This window comes from Ascaphus truei, chromosome 5 (genome assembly GCF_040206685.1).
Source record: "Ascaphus truei isolate aAscTru1 chromosome 5, aAscTru1.hap1, whole genome shotgun sequence".
NCBI classification, from domain to species: domain Eukaryota; kingdom Metazoa; phylum Chordata; class Amphibia; order Anura; family Ascaphidae; genus Ascaphus; species Ascaphus truei.
In genome coordinates, this window is record NC_134487.1 from 228,414,431 (window position 1) to 228,437,952 (window position 23,522).

Below are 23,522 nucleotides of genomic sequence, written 5' to 3' on the forward strand. Positions count from 1 at the left end.
GTCTTTCACTCTTCCCGAGGGACTTAGAAGAATTTTGTGATAATTTTTATTAAAATGGTGTATAAGGGTATATATATATATATAAATATATTTTATTCACTGTATATGAGCTGGCGATTTCTAAGTCTGTGGTTCCGAGAGGGGGTAACCAGGCTCACTAATAAAGGTCAAGCCACTTGGCTGCCAGAATGCCCTCCTTCAGCACAGACCAGAAAGGCATTGTGATAAGCGTATCCCCGGTATAGTCAGGGGTTAATGGGAGTCGTCCCCGTCCCCCCAGTATACGACCAGAACCATGGACCCGGTACTTGTGGTTCGGACTGTCTCCAACCAGCCATAATGTTGTGAGAGTGAAATTATGTCTAAGTACAGCTTTGGTACATTAGAAGCAACTCTGAAACTTAACCTAAGCGTTTTTCGAAGCTACTTTTTGGCTAACTTCTTATAGGAAGGTCTAGGAGCTCTGAAAATGAACGTGCGCGTCTTTCACTCTTCTCGAGGGACTTAGAAGAATTTTGTGATAATTTTTATTAAAATGGTGTACAGTATAAGGGTATATATATATATAAATATATTTTTGCACTGTATATGAGCTGGCGATTTCTAAGTCTGTGGTTCCGAGAGGGGGTAACCAGGCTCACTAATAAAGGTCAAGCCACTTGGCTGCCAGAATGCCCTGCTTCAGCACAGACCAGAAAGGCATTGTGATAAGCGTATCCCCGGTATAGTCAGGGGTTAATGGGAGTCGTCCCCGTCCCCCCAGTATACGGCCAGAACCATGGACCCGGTACTTGTGGTTCGGACTGTCTCCAACCAGCCATAATGTTGTGAGAGTGAAATTATGTCTAAGTCCAGCTTTGGTACATTAAAAGCAACTCTGAAACTTAACCTAAGCGTTTTTCGAAACTACTTTTTGGCTAACTTCTTATAGGAAGGTCTAGGAGCTCTGAAAATGAACGTGCGCGTCTTTCACTCTTCCCGAGGGACTTAGAAGAATTTTGTGATATTTTTTATTAAAATGGTGTATAAGGGTATATATATAAATATATTTTATGCACTGTATATGAGCTGGCGATTCTAAGTCTGTGGTTCCGAGAGGGGGTAACCAGGCTCACTAATAAAGGTCAAGCCACTTGGCTGCCAGAATGCCCTGCTTCAGCACAGACCAGAAAGGCATTGTGATAAGCGTATCCCCGGTATAGTCAGGGGTTAATGGGAGTCGTCCCCATCCCCCCAGTATACGGCCAGAACCATGGACCCGGTACTTGTGGTTCGGACTGTCTCCAACCAGCCATAATGTTGTGAGTGAAATTATGTCTAAGTCCAGCTTTGGTACATTAGAAGCAAATCTGAAACTTAACCTAAGCGTTTTTCGAAGCTACTTTTTGGCTAACTTCTTATAGGAAGGTCTAGGAGCTCTGAAAATGAACGTGCGCGTCTTTCACTCTTCCCGAGGGACTTAGAAGAATTTTGTGATATTTTTTATTAAAATGGTGTATAAGGGTATATATATAAATATATTTTATGCACTGTATATGAGCTGGCGATTTCTAAGTCTGTGGTTCCGAGAGGGGGTAACCAGGCTCACTAATAAAGGTCAAGCCACTTGGCTGCCAGAATGCCCTGCTTCAGCACAGACCAGAAAGGCATTGTGATAAGCGTATCCCCGGTATAGTCAGGGGTTAATGGGAGTCGTCCCCGTCCCCCCAGTATACGGCCAGAACCATGGACCCGGTACTTGTGGTTCGGACTGTCTCCAACCAGCCATAATGTTGTGAGAGTGAAATTATGTCTAAGTCCAGCTTTGGTACATTAGAAGCAACTCTGAAACTTAACCTAAGCGTTTTTCGAAACTACTTTTTGGCTAACTTCTTATAGGAAGGTCTAGGAGCTCTGAAAATGAACGTGCACGTCTTTCACTCTTCCCGAGGGACGTAGAAGAATTTTGTGATAATTTTTATTAAAATGGTGTATAAGGGTATATATATATAAATATATTTTATGCACTGTATATGACCTGGCGATTTCTAAGTCTGTGGTTCCGAGAGGGGGTAACCAGGCTCACTAATAAAGGTCAAGCCACTTGGCTGCCAGAATGCCCTGCTTCAGCACAGACCAGAAAGGCATTGTGATAAGCGTATCCCCGGTATAGTCAGGGGTTAATGGGAGTCGTCCCCGTCCCCCCAGTATACGGCCAGAACCATGGACCCGGTACTTGTGGTTCGGACTGTCTCCAACCAGCCATAATGTTGTGAGTGAAATTATGTCTAAGTCCAGCTTTGGTACATTAGAAGCAAATCTGAAACTTAACCTAAGCGTTTTTCGAAGCTACTTTTTGGCTAACTTCTTATAGGAAGGTCTAGGAGCTCTGAAAATGAACGTGCGCGTCTTTCACTCTTCCCGAGGGACTTAGAAGAATTTTGTGATATTTTTTATTAAAATGGTGTATAAGGGTATATATATAAATATATTTTATGCACTGTATATGAGCTGGCGATTTCTAAGTCTGTGGTTCCTAGAGGGGGTAACCAGGCTCACTAATAAAGGTCAAGCCACTTGGCTGCCAGAATGCCCTCCTTCAGCACAGACCAGAAAGGCATTGTGATAAGCGTATCCCCGGTATAGTCAGGGGTTAATGGGAGTCGTCCCCTTCCCCCCAGTATACGGCCAGAACCATGGACCCGGTACTTGTGGTTCGGACTGTCTCCAACCAGCCATAATGTTGTGAGAGTGAAATTATGTCTAAGTCCAGCTTTGGTACATTAGAAGCAACTCTGAAACTTAACCTAAGCGTTTTTCGAAGCTACTTTTTGGCTAACTTCTTATAGGAAGGTCTAGGAGCTCTGAAAATGAACGTGCGCGTCTTTCACTCTTCCCGAGGGACTTAGAAGAATTTTGTGATATTTTTTATTAAAATGGTGTATAAGGGTATATATATAAATATATTTTATGCACTGTATATGAGCTGGCGATTTCTAAGTCTGTGGTTCCGAGAGGGGGTAACCAGGCTCACTAATAAAGGTCAAGCCACTTGGCTGCCAGAATGCCCTGCTTCAGCACAGACCAGAAAGGCATTGTGATAAGCGTATCCCCGGCATAGTCAGGGGTTAATGGGAGTTGTCCCCGTCCCCCCAGTATACGGCCAGAACCATGGACCCGGTACTTGTGGTTCGGACTGTCTCCAACCAGCCATAATGTTGTGAGAGTGAAATTATGTCTAAGTCCAGCTTTGGTACATTAGAAGCAACTCTGAAACTTAACCTAAGCGTTTTTCGAAGCTACTTTTTGGCTAACTTCTTATAGGAAGGTCTAGGAGCTCTGAAAATGAACGTGCGCGTCTTTCACTCTTCCCGAGGGACTTAGAAGAATTTTGTGATATTTTTTATTAAAATGGTGTATAAGGGTATATATATAAATATATTTTATGCACTGTATATGAGCTGGCGATTTCTATGTCTGTGGTTCCGAGAGGGGGTAACCAGGCTCACTAATAAAGGTCAAGCCACTTGGCTGCCAGAATGCCCTCCTTCAGCACAGACCAGAAAGGCATTGTGATAAGCGTATCCCCGGTATAGTCAGGGGTTAATGGGAGTCGTCCCCGTCCCCCCAGTATACGGCCAGAACCATGGACCCGGTACTTGTGGTTCGGACTGTCTCCAACCAGCCATAATGTTGTGAGTGAAATTATGTCTAAGTCCAGCTTTGGTACATTAGAAGCAAATCTGAAACTTAACCTACTGTAAGCGTTTTTCGAAGCTACTTTTTGGCTAACTTCTTATAGGAAGGTCTAGGAGCTCTGAAAATGAACGTGCGCGTCTTTCACTCTTCCCGAGGGACTTAGAAGAATTTTGTGATAATTTTTATTAAAATGGTGTATAAGGGTATATATATATATATATATAAATATATTTTATTCACTGTATATGAGCTGGCGATTTCTAAGTCTGTGGTTCCGAGAGGGGGTAACCAGGCTCACTAATAAAGGTCAAGCCACTTGGCTGCCAGAATGCCCTCCTTCAGCACAGACCAGAAAGGCATTGTGATAAGCGTATCCCCGGTATAGTCAGGGGTTAATGGGAGTCGTCCCCGTCCCCCCAGTATACGGCCAGAACCATGGACCCGGTACTTGTGGTTCGGACTGTCTCCAACCAGCCATAATGTTGTGAGAGTGAAATTATGTCTAAGTACAGCTTTGGTACATTAGAAGCAACTCTGAAACTTAACCTAAGCGTTTTTCGAAGCTACTTTTTGGCTAACTTCTTATAGGAAGGTCTAGGAGCTCTGAAAATGAACGTGCGCGTCTTTCACTCTTCCCGAGGGACTTAGAAGAATTTTGTGATAATTTTTATTAAAATGGTGTACAGTATAAGGGTATATATATATATAAATATATTTTTGCACTGTATATGAGCTGGCGATTTCTAAGTCTGTGGTTCCGAGAGGGGGTAACCAGGCTCACTAATAAAGGTCAAGCCACTTGGCTGCCAGAATGCCCTGCTTCAGCACAGACCAGAAAGGCATTGTGATAAGCGTATCCCCGGTATAGTCAGGGGTTAATGGGAGTCGTCCCCGTCCCCCCAGTATACGGCCAGAACCATGGACCCGGTACTTGTGGTTCGGACTGTCTCCAACCAGCCATAATGTTGTGAGAGTGAAATTATGTCTAAGTCCAGCTTTGGTACATTAAAAGCAACTCTGAAACTTAACCTAAGCGTTTTTCGAAACTACTTTTTGGCTAACTTCTTATAGGAAGGTCTAGGAGCTCTGAAAATGAACGTGCGCGTCTTTCACTCTTCCCGAGGGACTTAGAAGAATTTTGTGATATTTTTTATTAAAATGGTGTATAAGGGTATATATATAAATATATTTTATGCACTGTATATGAGCTGGCGATTTCTAAGTCTGTGGTTCCGAGAGGGGGTAACCAGGCTCACTAATAAAGGTCAAGCCACTTGGCTGCCAGAATGCCCTGCTTCAGCACAGACCAGAAAGGCATTGTGATAAGCGTATCCCCGGTATAGTCAGGGGTTAATGGGAGTCGTCCCCATCCCCCCAGTATACGGCCAGAACCATGGACCCGGTACTTGTGGTTCGGACTGTCTCCAACCAGCCATAATGTTGTGAGAGTGAAATTATGTCTAAGTCCAGCTTTGGTACATTAGAAGCAACTCTGAAACTTAACCTAAGCGTTTTTCGAAACTACTTTTTGGCTAACTTCTTATAGGAAGGTCTAGGAAATCTGAAAATGAACGTGCGCGTCTTTCACTCTTCCCGAGGGACTTAGAAGAATTTTGTGATAATTTTTATTAAAATGGTGTATAAGGGTATATATATATAAATATATTTTATGCACTGTATATGACCTGGCGATTTCTAAGTCTGTGGTTCCGAGAGGGGGTAACCAGGCTCACTAATAAAGGTCAAGCCACTTGGCTGCCAGAATGCCCTGCTTCAGCACAGACCAGAAAGGCATTGTGATAAGCGTATCCCCGGTATAGTCAGGGGTTAATGGGAGTCGTCCCCGTCCCCCCAGTATACGGCCAGAACCATGGACCCGGTACTTGTGGTTCGGACTGTCTCCAACCAGCCATAATGTTGTGAGTGAAATTATGTCTAAGTCCAGCTTTGGTACATTAGAAGCAACTCTGAAACTTAACCTAAGCGTTTTTCGAAGCTACTTTTTGGCTAACTTCTTATACAGTAGGAAGGTCTAGGAGCTCTGAAAATGAACGAGCGCGTCTTTCACTCTTCCCGAGGGACTTAGAAGAATTTTGTGATAATTTTTATTAAAATGGTGTATAAGGGTATATATATAAATATATTTTATGCACTGTATATGAGCTGGCGATTTCTAAGTCTGTGGTTCCGAGAGAGGGTAACCAGGCTCACTAATAAAGGTCAAGCCACTTGGCTGCCAGAATGCCTTGCTTCAGCACAGACCAGAAAGGCATTGTGATAAGCGTATCCCCGGTATAGTCAGGGGTTAATGGGAGTCGTCCCCGTCCCCCCAGTATACGGCCAGAACCATGGACCCGGTACTTGTGGTTCGGACTGTCTCCAAATAGCCATAATGTTGTGAGTGAAATTATGTCTAAGTCCAGCTTTGGTACATTAGAAGCAACTCTGAAACTTAACCTAAGCTTTTTTCGAAGCTACTTTTTGGCTAACTTCTTATAGGAAGGTCTAGGAGCTCTGAAAATAAACGTGCGCGTCTCTCACTCTTCCCGAGGGACTTAGAAGAATTTTGTGATATTTTTTATTAAAATGGTGTATAAGGGTATATATATAAATATATTTTATGCACTGTATATGAGCTGGCGATTTCTAAGTCTGTGGTTCCGAGAGGGGGTAACCAGGCTCACTAATAAAGGTCAAGCCACTTGGCTGCCAGAATGCCCTCCTTCAGCACAGACCAGAAAGGCATTGTGATAAGCGTATCCACGGTATAGTCAGGGGTTAATGGGAGTCGTCCCCTTCCCCCCAGTATACGGCCAGAACCATGGACCCGGTACTTGTGGTTCGGACTGTCTCCAACCAGCCATAATGTTGTGAGAGTGAAATTATGTCTAAGTCCAGCTTTGGTACATTAGAAGCAACTCTGAAACTTAACCTAAGCGTTTGTCGAAGCTACGTTTTGGCTAACTTCTTATACAGTAGGAAGGTCTAGGAGCTCTGAAAATGAACGAGCGCGTCTTTCACTCTTCCCGAGGGACTTAGAAGAATTTTGTGATAATTTTTATTAAAATGGTGTATAAGGGTATATATATAAATATATTTTATGCACTGTATATGAGCTGGCGATTTCTAAGTCTGTGGTTCCGAGAGGGGGTAACCAGGCTCACTAATAAAGGTCAAGCCACTTGGCTGCCAGAATGCCCTCCTTCAGCACAGACCAGAAAGGCATTGTGATAAGCGTATCCCCGGTATAGTCAGGGGTTAATGGGAGTCGTCCCCGTCCCCCCAGTATACGGCCAGAACCATGGACCCGGTACTTGTGGTTCGGACTGTCTCCAAATAGCCATAATGTTGTGAGTGAAATTATGTCTAAGTCCAGCTTTGGTACATTAGAAGCAACTCTGAAACTTAACCTAAGCGTTTTTCGAAGCTACGTTTTGGCTAACTTCTTATACAGTAGGAAGGTCTAGGAGCTCTGAAAATGAACGAGCGCGTCTTTCACTCTTCCCGAGGGACTTAGAAGAATTTTGTGATATTTTTTATTAAAATGGTGTTTAAGGGTATATATATAAATATATTTTATGCACTGTATATGAGCTGGCGATTTCTAAGTCTGTGGTTCCGAGAGGGGGTAACCAGGCTCACTAATAAAGGTCAAGCCACTTGGCTGCCAGAATGCCCTCCTTCAGCACAGACCAGAAAGGCATTGTGATAAGCGTATCCCCGGTATAGTCAGGGGTTAATGGGAGTCGTCCCCGTCCCCCCAGTATACGGCCAGAACCATGGACCCGGTACTTGTGGTTCGGACTGTCTCCAACCAGCCATAATGTTGTGAGAGTGAAATTATGTCTAAGTCCAGCTTTGGTACATTAGAAGCAACTCTGAAACTTAACCTAAGCGTTTTTCGAAGCTACTTTTTGGCTAACTTCTTATAGGAAGGTCTAGGAGCTCTGAAAATGAACGTGCGCGTCTTTCACTCTTCCCGAGGGACTTAGAAGAATTTTGTGATAATTTTTATTAAAATGGTCTATAAGGGTATATATATAAATATATTTTATGCACTGTATATGAGCTGGCGATTTCTAAGTCTGTGGTTCCGAGAGGGGTTAACCAGGCTCACTAATAAAGGTCAAGCAACTTGGCTGCCAGAATGCCCTCCTTCAGCACAGACCAGAAAAGCATTGTGATAAGCGTATCCCCGGTATAGTCAGGGGTTAATGGGAGTCGTCCCCGTCCCCCCAGTATACGGCCAGAACCATGGACCCGGTACTTGTGGTTCGGACTGTCTCCAACCAGCCATAATGTTGTGAGAGTGAAATTATGTCTAAGTCCAGCTTTGGTACATTAGAAGCAACTCTGAAACTTAACCTAAGCTTTTTTCGAAGCTACTTTTTGGCTAACTTCTTATAGGAAGGTTTAGGAGCTCTGAAAATGAACGTGCGCGTCTTTCACTCTTCCCGAGGGACTTAGAAGAATTTTGTGATATTTTTTATTAAAATGGTGTATAAGGGTATATATATAAATATATTTTATGCACTGTATATGAGCTGGCGATTTCTAAGTCTGTGGTTCCGAGAGGGGGTAACCAGGCTCACTAATAAAGGTCAAGCCACTTGGCTGCCAGAATGCCCTGCTTCAGCACAGACCAGAAAGGCATTGTGATAAGCGTATCCCCGGTATAGTCAGGGGTTAATGGGAGTCGTCCCCGTCCCCCAGTATACGGCCAGAACCATGGACCCGGTACTTGTGGTTCGGACTGTCTCCAACCAGCCATAAAGTTGTGAGTGAAATTATTTCTAAGTCCAGCTTTGGTACATTAGAAGCAACTCTGAAACTTAACCTAAGCGTTTTTCGAAGCTACTTTTTGGCTAACTTCTTATAGGAAGGTCTAGGAGCTCTGAAAATGAACGTGCGCGTCTTTCACTCTTCCCGAGGGACTTAGAAGAATTTTGTGATATTTTTTATTAAAATGGTGTATAAGGGTATATATATAAATATATTTTATGCACTGTAAATGAGCTGGCGATTTCTAAGTCTGTGGTTCCGTGAGGGGGTAACCAGGCTCACTAATAAAGGTCAAGCCACTTGGCTGCCAGAATGCCCTCCTTCAGCACAGACCAGAAAGGCATTGTGATAAGCGTATCCCCGGTATAGTCAGGGGTTAATGGGAGTCGTCCCCGTCCCCCCAGTATACGGCCAGAACCATGGACCCGGTACTTGTGGTTCGGACTGTCTCCAACCAGCCATAATGTTGTGAGAGTGAAATTATGTCTAAGTCCAGCTTTGGTACATTAGAAGCAACTCTGAAACTTAACCTAAGCGTTTTTCGAAGCTACTTTATGGCTAACTTCTTATAGGAAGGTCTAGGAGCTCTGAAAATGAACGTGCGCGTCTTTCACTCTTCCCGAGGGACTTAGAATAATTTTGTGATATTTTTTATTAAAATGGTGTATAAGGGTATATATATAAATATATTTTATGCACTGTATATGAGCTGACGATTTCTAAGTCTGTGGTTCCGAGAGGGGGTAACCAGGCTCACTAATAAAGGTCAAGCCACTTGGCTGCCAGAATTCCCTCCTTCAGCACAGACCAGAAAGGCATTGTGATAAGCGTATCCCCGGTATAGTCAGGGGTTAATGGGAGTCGTCCCCGTCCCCCCAGTATACGGCCAGAACCATGGACCCGGTACTTGTGGTTCGGACTGTCTCCAACCAGCCATAATGTTGTGAGAGTGAAATTATGTCTAAGTCCAGCTTTGGTACATTAGAAGCAACTCTGAAACTTAACCTAAGCTTTTTTCGAAGCTACTTTTTGGCTAACTTCTTATAGGAAGGTCTAGGAGCTCTGAAAATGAACGTGCGCGTCTTTCAATCTTCCCGAGGGACTTAGAATAATTTTGTGATATTTTTTATTAAAATGGTGTATAAAGGTATATATATAAATATATTTTATGCACTGTATATGAGCTGGCGATTTCTAAGTCTGTGGTTCCGAGAGGGGGTAACCAGGCTCACTAATAAAGGTCATGCCACTTGGCTGCCAGAATGCCCTCCTTCAGCACAGACCAGAAAGGCATTGTGATAAGCGTATCCCCGGTATAGTCAGGGGTTAATGGGAGTCGTCCCCGTCCCCCCAGTATACGGCCAGAACCATGGACCCGGTACTTGTGGTTCGGACTGTCTCCAACCAGCCATAATGTTGTGAGAGTGAAATTATGTCTAAGTCCAGCTTTGGTACATTAGAAGCAACTCTGAAACTTAACCTAAGCTTTTTTCGAAGCTACTTTTTGGCTAACTTCTTATAGGAAGGTCTAGGAGCTCTGAAAATGAACGTGCGCGTCTTTCAATCTTCCCGAGGGACTTAGAATAATTTTGTGATATTTTTTATTAAAATGGTGTATAAAGGTATATATATAAATATATTTTATGCACTGTATATGAGCTGGCAATTTCTAAGTCTGTGGTTCCGAGAGGGGGTAACCAGGCTCACTAATAAAGGTCATGCCACTTGGCTGCCAGAATGCCCTGCTTCAGCACAGACCAGAAAGGCATTGTGATAAGTGTATCCCCGGTATAGTCAGGGGTTAATGGGAGTCGTCCCCGTCCCCCCAGTATACGGCCAGAACCATGGACCCGGTACTTGTGGTTCGGACTGTCTCCAACCAGCCATAATGTTGTGAGAGTTAAATTATGTCTAAGTCCAGCTTTGGTACATTAGAAGCAACTCTGAAACTTAACCTAAGCGTTTTTCGAAGCTACTTTTTGGCTAACTTCTTATAGGAAGGTCTAGGAGCTCTGAAAATGAACGTGCGCGTCTTTCACTCTTCCCGAGGGACTTAGAAGAATTTTGTGATATTTTTTATTAAAATGGTGTATAAGGGTATATATATAAATATATTTTATGCACTGTATATGAGCTGGCGATTTCTAAGTCTGTGGTTCCGAGAGGGGGTAACCAGGCTCACTAATAAAGGTCAAGCCACTTGGCTGCCAGAATGCTTTCCTTCAGCACAGACCAGAAAGGCATTGTGATAAGCGTATCCCCGGTATAGTCAGGGGTTAATGGGAGTCGTCCCCGTCCCCCCAGTATACGGCCAGAACCATGGACCCGGTACTTGTGGTTCGGACTGTCTCCAAATAGCCATAATGTTGTGAGTGAAATTATGTCTAAGTCCAGCTTTGGTACATTAGAAGCAACTCTGAAACTTAACCTAAGCGTTTTTCGAAGCTACGTTTTGGCTAACTTCTTATACAGTAGGAAGGTCTAGGAGCTCTGAAAATGAACGAGCGCGTCTTTCACTCTTCCCGAGGGACTTAGAAGAATTTTGTGATATTTTTTATTAAAATGGTGTTTAAGGGTATATATATAAATATATTTTATGCACTGTATATGAGCTGGCGATTTCTAAGTCTGTGGTTCCGAGAGGGGGTAACCAGGCTCACTAATAAAGGTCAAGCCACTTGGCTGCCAGAATGCCCTCCTTCAGCACAGACCAGAAAGGCATTGTGATAAGCGTATCCCCGGTATAGTCAGGGGTTAATGGGAGTCGTCCCCGTCCCCCCAGTATACGGCCAGAACCATGGACCCGGTACTTGTGGTTCGGACTGTCTCCAACCAGCCATAATGTTGTGAGAGTGAAATTATGTCTAAGTCCAGCTTTGGTACATTAGAAGCAACTCTGAAACTTAACCTAAGCGTTTTTCGAAGCTACTTTTTGGCTAACTTCTTATAGGAAGGTCTAGGAGCTCTGAAAATGAACGTGCGCGTCTTTCACTCTTCCCGAGGGACTTAGAAGAATTTTGTGATAATTTTTATTAAAATGGTCTATAAGGGTATATATATAAATATATTTTATGCACTGTATATGAGCTGGCGATTTCTAAGTCTGTGGTTCCGAGAGGGGTTAACCAGGTTCACTAATAAAGGTCAAGCAACTTGGCTGCCAGAATGCCCTCCTTCAGCACAGACCAGAAAAGCATTGTGATAAGCGTATCCCCGGTATAGTCAGGGGTTAATGGGAGTCGTCCCCGTCCCCCCAGTATACGGCCAGAACCATGGACCCGGTACTTGTGGTTCGGACTGTCTCCAACCAGCCATAATGTTGTGAGAGTGAAATTATGTCTAAGTCCAGCTTTGGTACATTAGAAGCAACTCTGAAACTTAACCTAAGCTTTTTTCGAAGCTACTTTTTGGCTAACTTCTTATAGGAAGGTCTAGGAGCTCTGAAAATGAACGTGCGCGTCTTTCAATCTTCCCGAGGGACTTAGAATAATTTTGTGATATTTTTTATTAAAATGGTGTATAAAGGTATATATATAAATATATTTTATGCACTGTATATGAGCTGGCGATTTCTAAGTCTGTGGTTCCGAGAGGGGGTAACCAGGCTCACTAATAAAGGTCATGCCACTTGGCTGCCAGAATGCCCTCCTTCAGCACAGACCAGAAAGGCATTGTGATAAGCGTATCCCCGGTATAGTCAGGGGTTAATGGGAGTCGTCCCCGTCCCCCCAGTATACGGCCAGAACCATGGACCCGGTACTTGTGGTTCGGACTGTCTCCAACCAGCCATAATGTTGTGAGAGTGAAATTATGTCTAAGTCCAGCTTTGGTACATTAGAAGCAACTCTGAAACTTAACCTAAGCTTTTTTCGAAGCTACTTTTTGGCTAACTTCTTATAGGAAGGTCTAGGAGCTCTGAAAATGAACGTGCGCGTCTTTCAATCTTCCCGAGGGACTTAGAATAATTTTGTGATATTTTTTATTAAAATGGTGTATAAAGGTATATATATAAATATATTTTATGCACTGTATATGAGCTGGCAATTTCTAAGTCTGTGGTTCCGAGAGGGGGTAACCAGGCTCACTAATAAAGGTCATGCCACTTGGCTGCCAGAATGCCCTGCTTCAGCACAGACCAGAAAGGCATTGTGATAAGTGTATCCCCGGTATAGTCAGGGGTTAATGGGAGTCGTCCCCGTCCCCCCAGTATACGGCCAGAACCATGGACCCGGTACTTGTGGTTCGGACTGTCTCCAACCAGCCATAATGTTGTGAGAGTTAAATTATGTCTAAGTCCAGCTTTGGTACATTAGAAGCAACTCTGAAACTTAACCTAAGCGTTTTTCGAAGCTACTTTTTGGCTAACTTCTTATAGGAAGGTCTAGGAGCTCTGAAAATGAACGTGCGCGTCTTTCACTCTTCCCGAGGGACTTAGAAGAATTTTGTGATATTTTTTATTAAAATGGTGTATAAGGGTATATATATAAATATATTTTATGCACTGTATATGAGCTGGCGATTTCTAAGTCTGTGGTTCCGAGAGGGGGTAACCAGGCTCACTAATAAAGGTCAAGCCACTTGGCTGCCAGAATGCTTTCCTTCAGCACAGACCAGAAAGGCATTGTGATAAGCGTATCCCCGGTATAGTCAGGGGTTAATGGGAGTCGTCCCCGTCCCCCCAGTATACGGCCAGAACCATGGACCCGGTACTTGTGGTTCGGACTGTCTCCAACCAGCCATAAAGTTGTGAGTGAAATTATGTCTAAGTCCAGCTTTGGTACATTAGAAGCAACTCTGAAACTTAACCTAAGCGTTTTTCGAAGCTACTTTTTGGCTAACTTCTTATAGGAAGGTCTAGGAGCTCTGAAAATGAACGTGCGCGTCTTTCACTCTTCCCGAGGGACTTAGAAGAATTTTGTGATATTTTTTATTAAAATGGTGTATAAGGGTATATATATAAATATATTTTATGCACTGTAAATGAGCTGGCGATTTCTAAGTCTGTGGTTCCGTGAGGGGGTAACCAGGCTCACTAATAAAGGTCAAGCCACTTGGCTGCCAGAATGCCCTCCTTCAGCACAGACCAGAAAGGCATTGTGATAAGCGTATCCCCGGTATAATCAGGGGTTAATGGGAGTCGTCCCCGTCCCCCCAGTATACGGCCAGAACCATGGACCCGGTACTTGTGGTTCGGACTGTCTCCAACCAGCCATAAAGTTGTGAGTGAAATTATGTCTAAGTCCAGCTTTGGTACATTAGAAGCAACTCTGAAACTTAACCTAAGCGTTTTTCGAAGCTACTTTTTGGCTAACTTCTTATAGGAAGGTCTAGGAGCTCTGAAAATGAACGTGCGCGTCTTTCACTCTTCCCGAGGGACTTAGAAGAATTTTGTGATATTTTTTATTAAAATGGTGTATAAGGGTATATATATAAATATATTTTATGCACTGTAAATGAGCTGGCGATTTCTAAGTCTGTGGTTCCGTGAGGGGGTAACCAGGCTCACTAATAAAGGTCATGCCACTTGGCTGCCAGAATGCCCTGCTTCAGCACAGACCAGAAAGGCATTGTGATAAGTGTATCCCCGGTATAGTCAGGGGTTAATGGGAGTCGTCCCCGTCCCCCCAGTATACGGCCAGAACCATGGACCCGGTACTTGTGGTTCGGACTGTCTCCAACCAGCCATAATGTTGTGAGAGTTAAATTATGTCTAAGTCCAGCTTTGGTACATTAGAAGCAACTCTGAAACTTAACCTAAGCGTTTTTCGAAGCTACTTTTTGGCTAACTTCTTATAGGAAGGTCTAGGAGCTCTGAAAATGAACGTGCGCGTCTTTCACTCTTCCCGAGGGACTTAGAAGAATTTTGTGATATTTTTTATTAAAATGGTGTATAAGGGTATATATATCAATATATTTTATGCACTGTATATGAGCTGGCGATTTCTAAATCTGTGGTTCCGAGAGGGGGTAACCAGGCTCACTAATAAAGGTCAAGCCACTTGGCTGCCAGAATGCTTTCCTTCAGCACAGACCAGAAAGGCATTGTGATAAGCGTATCCCCGGTATAGTCAGGGGTTAATGGGAGTCGTCCCCGTCCCCCCAGTATACGGCCAGAACCATGGACCCGGTACTTGTGGTTCGGACTGTCTCCAAATAGCCATAATGTTGTGAGTGAAATTATGTCTAAGTCCAGCTTTGGTACATTAGAAGCAACTCTGAAACTTAACCTAAGCGTTTTTCGAAGCTACGTTTTGGCTAACTTCTTATACAGTAGGAAGGTCTAGGAGCTCTGAAAATGAACGAGCGCGTCTTTCACTCTTCCCGAGGGACTTAGAAGAATTTTGTGATATTTTTTATTAAAATGGTGTTTAAGGGTATATATATAAATATATTTTATGCACTGTATATGAGCTGGCGATTTCTAAGTCTGTGGTTCCGAGAGGGGGTAACCAGGCTCACTAATAAAGGTCAAGCCACTTGGCTGCCAGAATGCCCTCCTTCAGCACAGACCAGAAAGGCATTGTGATAAGCGTATCCCCGGTATAGTCAGGGGTTAATGGGAGTCGTCCCCGTCCCCCCAGTATACGGCCAGAACCATGGACCCGGTACTTGTGGTTCGGACTGTCTCCAACCAGCCATAATGTTGTGAGAGTGAAATTATGTCTAAGTCCAGCTTTGGTACATTAGAAGCAACTCTGAAACTTAACCTAAGCGTTTTTCGAAGCTACTTTTTGGCTAACTTCTTATAGGAAGGTCTAGGAGCTCTGAAAATGAACGTGCGCGTCTTTCACTCTTCCCGAGGGACTTAGAAGAATTTTGTGATAATTTTTATTAAAATGGTCTATAAGGGTATATATATAAATATATTTTATGCACTGTATATGAGCTGGCGATTTCTAAGTCTGTGGTTCCGAGAGGGGTTAACCAGGCTCACTAATAAAGGTCAAGCAACTTGGCTGCCAGAATGCCCTCCTTCAGCACAGACCAGAAAAGCATTGTGATAAGCGTATCCCCGGTATAGTCAGGGGTTAATGGGAGTCGTCCCCGTCCCCCCAGTATACGGCCAGAACCATGGACCCGGTACTTGTGGTTCGGACTGTCTCCAACCAGCCATAATGTTGTGAGAGTGAAATTATGTCTAAGTCCAGCTTTGGTACATTAGAAGCAACTCTGAAACTTAACCTAAGCTTTTTTCGAAGCTACTTTTTGGCTAACTTCTTATAGGAAGGTTTAGGAGCTCTGAAAATGAACGTGCGCGTCTTTCACTCTTCCCGAGGGACTTAGAAGAATTTTGTGATATTTTTTATTAAAATGGTGTATAAGGGTATATATATAAATATATTTTATGCACTGTATATGAGCTGGCGATTTCTAAGTCTGTGGTTCCGAGAGGGGGTAACCAGGCTCACTAATAAAGGTCAAGCCACTTGGCTGCCAGAATGCCCTGCTTCAGCACAGACCAGAAAGGCATTGTGATAAGCGTATCCCCGGTATAGTCAGGGGTTAATGGGAGTCGTCCCCGTCCCCCAGTATACGGCCAGAACCATGGACCCGGTACTTGTGGTTCGGACTGTCTCCAACCAGCCATAAAGTTGTGAGTGAAATTATTTCTAAGTCCAGCTTTGGTACATTAGAAGCAACTCTGAAACTTAACCTAAGCGTTTTTCGAAGCTACTTTTTGGCTAACTTCTTATAGGAAGGTCTAGGAGCTCTGAAAATGAACGTGCGCGTCTTTCACTCTTCCCGAGGGACTTAGAAGAATTTTGTGATATTTTTTATTAAAATGGTGTATAAGGGTATATATATAAATATATTTTATGCACTGTAAATGAGCTGGCGATTTCTAAGTCTGTGGTTCCGTGAGGGGGTAACCAGGCTCACTAATAAAGGTCAAGCCACTTGGCTGCCAGAATGCCCTCCTTCAGCACAGACCAGAAAGGCATTGTGATAAGCGTATCCCCGGTATAGTCAGGGGTTAATGGGAGTCGTCCCCGTCCCCCCAGTATACGGCCAGAACCATGGACCCGGTACTTGTGGTTCGGACTGTCTCCAACCAGCCATAATGTTGTGAGAGTGAAATTATGTCTAAGTCCAGCTTTGGTACATTAGAAGCAACTCTGAAACTTAACCTAAGCGTTTTTCGAAGCTACTTTATGGCTAACTTCTTATAGGAAGGTCTAGGAGCTCTGAAAATGAACGTGCGCGTCTTTCACTCTTCCCGAGGGACTTAGAATAATTTTGTGATATTTTTTATTAAAATGGTGTATAAGGGTATATATATAAATATATTTTATGCACTGTATATGAGCTGACGATTTCTAAGTCTGTGGTTCCGAGAGGGGGTAACCAGGCTCACTAATAAAGGTCAAGCCACTTGGCTGCCAGAATTCCCTCCTTCAGCACAGACCAGAAAGGCATTGTGATAAGCGTATCCCCGGTATAGTCAGGGGTTAATGGGAGTCGTCCCCGTCCCCCCAGTATACGGCCAGAACCATGGACCCGGTACTTGTGGTTCGGACTGTCTCCAACCAGCCATAATGTTGTGAGAGTGAAATTATGTCTAAGTCCAGCTTTGGTACATTAGAAGCAACTCTGAAACTTAACCTAAGCTTTTTTCGAAGCTACTTTTTGGCTAACTTCTTATAGGAAGGTCTAGGAGCTCTGAAAATGAACGTGCGCGTCTTTCAATCTTCCCGAGGGACTTAGAATAATTTTGTGATATTTTTTATTAAAATGGTGTATAAAGGTATATATATAAATATATTTTATGCACTGTATATGAGCTGGCGATTTCTAAGTCTGTGGTTCCGAGAGGGGGTAACCAGGCTCACTAATAAAGGTCATGCCACTTGGCTGCCAGAATGCCCTCCTTCAGCACAGACCAGAAAGGCATTGTGATAAGCGTATCCCCGGTATAGTCAGGGGTTAATGGGAGTCGTCCCCGTCCCCCCAGTATACGGCCAGAACCATGGACCCGGTACTTGTGGTTCGGACTGTCTCCAACCAGCCATAATGTTGTGAGAGTGAAATTATGTCTAAGTCCAGCTTTGGTACATTAGAAGCAACTCTGAAACTTAACCTAAGCTTTTTTCGAAGCTACTTTTTGGCTAACTTCTTATAGGAAGGTCTAGGAGCTCTGAAAATGAACGTGCGCGTCTTTCAATCTTCCCGAGGGACTTAGAATAATTTTGTGATATTTTTTATTAAAATGGTGTATAAAGGTATATATATAAATATATTTTATGCACTGTATATGAGCTGGCAATTTCTAAGTCTGTGGTTCCGAGAGGGGGTAACCAGGCTCACTAATAAAGGTCATGCCACTTGGCTGCCAGAATGCCCTGCTTCAGCACAGACCAGAAAGGCATTGTGATAAGTGTATCCCCGGTATAGTCAGGGGTTAATGGGAGTCGTCCCCGTCCCCCCAGTATACGGCCAGAACCATGGACCCGGTACTTGTGGTTCGGACTGTCTCCAACCAGCCATAATGTTGTGAGAGTTAAATTATGTCTAAGTCCAGCTTTGGTACATTAGAAGCAACTCTGAAACTTAACCTAAGCGTTTTTCGAAGCTACTTTTTGGCTAACTTCTTATAGGAAGGTCTAGGAGCTCTGAAAATGAACGTGCGCGTCTTTCACTCTTCCCGAGGGACTTAGAAGAATTTTGTGATATTTTTTATTAAAATGGTGTATAAGGGTATATATATAAATATATTTTATGCACTGTAAATGAGCTGGCGATTTCTAAGTCTGTGGTTCCGTGAGGGGGTAACCAGGCTCACTAATAAAGGTCAAGCCACTTGGCTGCCAGAATGCCCTCCTTCAGCACAGACCAGAAAGGCATTGTGATAAGCGTATCCCCGGTATAGTCAGGGGTTAATGGGAGTCGTCCCCGTCCCCCCAGTATACGGCCAGAACCATGGACCCGGTACTTGTGGTTCGGACTGTCTCCAACCAGCCATAAAGTTGTGAGTGAAATTATGTCTAAGTCCAGCTTTGGTACATTAGAAGCAACTCTGAAACTTAACCTAAGCGTTTTTCGAAGCTACTTTTTGGCTAACTTCTTATAGGAAGGTCTAGGAGCTCTGAAAATGAACGTGCGCGTCTTTCACTCTTCCCGAGGGACTTAGAAGAATTTTGTGATATTTTTTATTAAAATGGTGTATAAGGGTATATATATAAATATATTTTATGCACTGTAAATGAGCTGGCGATTTCTAAGTCTGTGGTTCCGTGAGGGGGTAACCAGGCTCACTAATAAAGGTCATGCCACTTGGCTGCCAGAATGCCCTGCTTCAGCACAGACCAGAAAGGCATTGTGATAAGTGTATCCCCGGTATAGTCAGGGGTTAATGGGAGTCGTCCCCGTCCCCCCAGTATACGGCCAGAACCATGGACCCGGTACTTGTGGTTCGGACTGTCTCCAACCAGCCATAATGTTGTGAGAGTTAAATTATGTCTAAGTCCAGCTTTGGTACATTAGAAGCAACTCTGAAACTTAACCTAAGCGTTTTTCGAAGCTACTTTTTGGCTAACTTCTTATAGGAAGGTCTAGGAGCTCTGAAAATGAACGTGCGCGTCTTTCACTCTTCCCGAGGGACTTAGAAGAATTTTGTGATATTTTTTATTAAAATGGTGTATAAGGGTATATATATAAATATATTTTATGCACTGTATATGAGCTGGCGATTTCTAAATCTGTGGTTCCGAGAGGGGGTAACCAGGCTCACTAATAAAGGTCAAGCCACTTGGCTGCCAGAATGCTTTCCTTCAGCACAGACCAGAAAGGCATTGTGATAAGCGTATCCCCGGTATAGTCAGGGGTTAATGGGAGTCGTCCCCGTCCCCCCAGTATACGGCCAGAACCATGGACCCGGTACTTGTGGTTCGGACTGTCTCCAACCAGCCATAAAGTTGTGAGTGAAATTATGTCTAAGTCCAGCTTTGGTACATTAGAAGCAACTCTGAAACTTAACCTAAGCGTTTTTCGAAGCTACTTTTTGGCTAACTTCTTATAGGAAGGTCTAGGAGCTCTGAAAATGAACGTGCGCGTCTTTCACTCTTCCCGAGGGACTTAGAAGAATTTTGTGATATTTTTTATTAAAATGGTGTATAAGGGTATATATATAAATATATTTTATGCACTGTAAATGAGCTGGCGATTTCTAAGTCTGTGGTTCCGTGAGGGGGTAACCAGGCTCACTAATAAAGGTCAAGCCACTTGGCTGCCAGAATGCCCTCCTTCAGCACAGACCAGAAAGGCATTGTGATAAGCGTATCCCCGGTATAGTCAGGGGTTAATGGGAGTCGTCCCCGTCCACCCAGTATACGGCCAGAACCATGGACCCGGTACTTGTGGTTCGGACTGTCTCCAACCAGCCATAATGTTGTGAGAGTGAAATTATGTCTAAGTCCAGCTTTGGTACATTAGAAGCAACTCTGAAACTTAACCTAAGCGTTTTTCGAAGCTACTTTTTGGCTAACTTCTTATAGGAAGGTCTAGGAGCTCTGAAAATGAACGTGCGCGTCTTTCACTCTTCCCGAGGGACTTAGAATAATTTTGTGATATTTTTTATTAAAATGGTTTATAAGGGTATATATATAAATATATTTTATGCACTGTATATGAGCTGACGATTTCTAAGTCTGTGGTTCCGAGAGGGGGTAACCAGGCTCACTAATAAAGGTCAAGCCACTTGGCTGCCAGAATGCCCTCCTTCAGCACAGACCAGAAAGGCATTGTGATAAGCGTATCCCCGGTATAGTCAGGGGTTAATGGGAGTCGTCCCCGTCCCCCCAGTATACGGCCAGAACCATGGACCCGGTACTTGTGGTTCGGACTGTCTCCAACCAGCCATAATGTTGTGAGAGTGAAATTATGTCTAAGTCCAGCTTTGGTACATTAGAAGCAACTCTGAAACTTAACCTAAGCTTTTTTCGAAGCTACTTTTTGGCTAACTTCTTATAGGAAGGTCTAGGAGCTCTGAAAATGAACGTGCACGTCTTTCACTCTTCCCGAGGGACTTAGAAGTATTTTGTGATATTTTTTATTAAAATGGTGTATAAGGGTATATATATAAATATATTTTATGCACTGTATATGAGCTGGCGATTTCTAAGTCTGTGGTTCCGAGAGGGGGTAACCAGGCTCACTAATAAAGGTCAAGCCACTTGGCTGCCAGAATGCCCTCCTTCAGCACAGACCAGAAAGGCATTGTGATAAGCGTATCCCCGGTATAGTCAGGGGTTCATGGGAGTCGTCCCCGTCCCCCCAGTATACGGCCAGAACCATGGACCCGGTACTTGTGGTTCGGACTGTCTCCAACCAGCCATAATGTTGTGAGAGTGAAATTATGTCTAAGTCCAGCTTTGGTACATTAGAAGCAACTCTGAAACTTAACCTAAGCGTTTTTCGAAGCTACTTTTTGGCTAACTTCTTATAGGAAGGTCTAGGAGCTCTGAAAATGAACGTGCGCGTCTTTCACTCTTCCCGAGGGACTTAGAAGAATTTTGTGATATTTTTTATTAAAATGGTGTATAAGGGTATATATATAAATATATTTTATGCACTGTATATGAGCTGGCGATTTCTAAGTCTGTGGTTCCGAGAGGGGTAACCAGGCTCACTAATAAAGGTCAAGCCACTTGGCTGCCAGAATGCTTTCCTTCAGCACAGACCAGAAAGGCATTGTGATAAGCGTATCCCCGGTATAGTCAGGGGTTAATGGGAGTCGTCCCCGTCCCCCCAGTATATGGCCAGAACCATGGACCCGGTACTTGTGGTTCGGACTGTCTCCAACCAGCCATAAAGTTGTGAGTGAAATTATGTCTAAGTCCAGCTTTGGTACATTAGAAGCAACTCTGAAACTTAACCTAAGCGTTTTTCGAAGCTACTTTTTGGCTAACTTCTTATAGGAAGGTCTAGGAGCTCTGAAAATGAACGTGCGCGTCTTTCACTCTTCCCGAGGGACTTAGAAGAATTTTGTGATATTTTTTATTAAAATGGTGTATAAGGGTATATATATAAATATATTTTATGCACTGTAAATGAGCTGGCGATTTCTAAGTCTGTGGTTCCGTGAGGGGGTAACCAGGCTCACTAATAAAGGTCAAGCCACTTGGCTGCCAGAATGCCCTCCTTCAGCACAGACCAGAAAGGCATTGTGATAAGCGTATCCCCGGTATAGTCAGGGGTTAATGGGAGTCGTCCCCGTCCCCCCAGTATACGGCCAGAACCATGGACCCGGTACTTGTGGTTCGGACTGTCTCCAACCAGCCATAAAGTTGTGAGTGAAATTATGTCTAAGTCCAGCTTTGGTACATTAGAAGCAACTCTGAAACTTAACCTAAGCGTTTTTCGAAGCTACTTTTTGGCTAACTTCTTATAGGAAGGTCTAGGAGCTCTGAAAATGAACGTGCGCGTCTTTCACTCTTCCCGAGGGACTTAGAAGAATTTTGTGATATTTTTTATTAAAATGGTGTATAAGGGTATATATATAAATATATTTTATGCACTGTAAATGAGCTGGCGATTTCTAAGTCTGTGGTTCCGTGAGGGGGTAACCAGGCTCACTAATAAAGGTCAAGCCACTTGGCTGCCAGAATGCCCTCCTTCAGCACAGACCAGAAAGGCATTGTGATAAGCGTATCCCCGGTATAGTCAGGGGTTAATGGGAGTCGTCCCCGTCCCCCCAGTATACGGCCAGAACCATGGACCCGGTACTTGTGGTTCGGACTGTCTCCAACCAGCCATAATGTTGTGAGAGTGAAATTATGTCTAAGTCCAGCTTTGGTACATTAGAAGCAACTCTGAAACTTAACCTAAGCGTTTTTCGAAGCTACTTTATGGCTAACTTCTTATAGGAAGGTCTAGGAGCTCTGAAACTGAACGTGCGCGTCTTTCACTCTTCCCGAGGGACTTAGAATAATTTTGTGATATTTTTTATTAAAATGGTTTATAAGGGTATATATATAAATATATTTTATGCACTGTATATGAGCTGACGATTTCTAAGTCTGTGGTTCCGAGAGGGGGTAACCAGGCTCACTAATAAAGGTCAAGCCACTTGGCTGCCAGAATGCCCTCCTTCAGCACAGACCAGAAATGCATTGTGATAAGCGTATCCCCGGTATAGTCAGGGGTTAATGGGAGTCGTCCCCGTCCCCCCAGTATACGGCCAGAACCATGGACCCGGTACTTGTGGTTCGGACTGTCTCCAACCAGCCATAATGTTGTGAGAGTGAAATTATGTCTAAGTCCAGCTTTGGTACATTAGAAGCAACTCTGAAACTTAACCTAAGCTTTTTTCGAAGCTACTTTTTGGCTAACTTCTTATAGGAAGGTCTAGGAGCTCTGAAAATGAACGTGCGCGTCTTTCACTCTTCCCGAGGGACTTAGAATAATTTTGTGATATTTTTTATTAAAATGGTGTATAAAGGTATATATATAAATATATTTTATGCACTGTATATGAGCTGGCGATTTCTAAGTCTGTGGTTCCGAGAGGGGGTAACCAGGCTCACTAATAAAGGTCATGCCACTTGGCTGCCAGAATGCCCTCCTTCAGCACAGACCAGAAAGGCATTGTGATAAGCATATCCCCGGTATAGTCAGGGGTTCATGGGAGTCGTCCCTGTCCCCCCAGTATACGGCCAGAACCATGGACCCGGTACTTGTGGTTCGGACTCTCTCCAACCAGCCATAATGTTGTGAGAGTGAAATTATGTCTAAGTCCAGCTTTGGTACATTAGAAGCAACTCTGAAACTTAACCTAAGCTTTTTTCGAAGCTACTTTTTGGCTAACTTCTTATAGGAAGGTCTAGGAGCTCTGAAAATGAACGTGCGCGTCTTTCACTCTTCCCGAGGGACTTAGAAGAATTTTGTGATATTTTTTATTAAAATGGTGTATAAGGGTATATATATAAATATATTTTATGCACTGTATATGAGCTGGCGATTTCTAAGTCTGTGATTCCGAGAGGGGGTAACCAGGCTCACTAATAAAGGTCAAGCCACTTGGCTGCCAGAATGCCCTGCTTCAGCACAGACCAGAAAGGCATTGT